This window comes from Galeopterus variegatus, unplaced genomic scaffold (genome assembly GCF_000696425.1).
Source record: "Galeopterus variegatus unplaced genomic scaffold, G_variegatus-3.0.2 Scaffold10357, whole genome shotgun sequence".
NCBI classification, from domain to species: Eukaryota; Metazoa; Chordata; class Mammalia; order Dermoptera; family Cynocephalidae; genus Galeopterus; species Galeopterus variegatus.
This window is the reverse complement of record NW_007736468.1, coordinates 17,724-18,559: the sequence shown is the minus strand read 5'-3', so window position 1 is coordinate 18,559 and position 836 is coordinate 17,724.

Below are 836 nucleotides of genomic sequence, written 5' to 3'. Positions count from 1 at the left end.
CAAAAAAAAAAATAATAAAGTCAGCTGACTCTAAAAGATCTTATTAAAAAGAAAAAGACTGGAAAAAAAATCAACTACAAATTTTTTTTCTTTTTCTGTTTTTTTTTTTTGGCAGCTGCTGGTAGTCAACTAGAAATTTAAAAGGACAAAAATCAGACAGCCAACTAGAACAAGAAACATTAAGACTGTTTCAAGAGATCATACATTATGAAAAAAAAAAAACAAGGCCTCAACTAATAGTGAAAATTAAAATTTTCCCAATAGATGGATCAAAATTCAAACCAATCAATATAATATGCAATGAGTAACTTTTAAACACAAGGCACTATATTAAATATTAACTGAACTTTTTCTGTTAGACACTATTTTGCCCCCTTTACATATTGTGTTATAAAATATAATACTCAAGATGTCTGTTTACATTAGAAAGGAAAACATATTGTGGCACATTCACACAATAGATCATTATATAACAATGAAGACAAACAACTTCTACATGCAATGACATGGTCGAAAATTAGAAACATTCCGTGGTGTTAAAGAAACCAAGACAGAAAAGTGTATACACTACATTCTTCTATTTTTATCAAGTTCAAAAACAGGCAAAGCTAATCTATGGTTTTAGAAGTCAAGATAGTAGTTACCTTTGGAAATGAGGGAAGAAATAGTCAAGCAGAGGAGGCACAAAGTGACTTCTGGGAGCTAGTAATGATTTCTTTCATGATCTGGATGACAGTTACATGGAAATATGTGCTTTGTAAAAATTCAACAAATTATAGTACACTTTTTGTTGGTATGTATTCAATAAATCTTTGTTTTTTTTAAAGAGAATTATT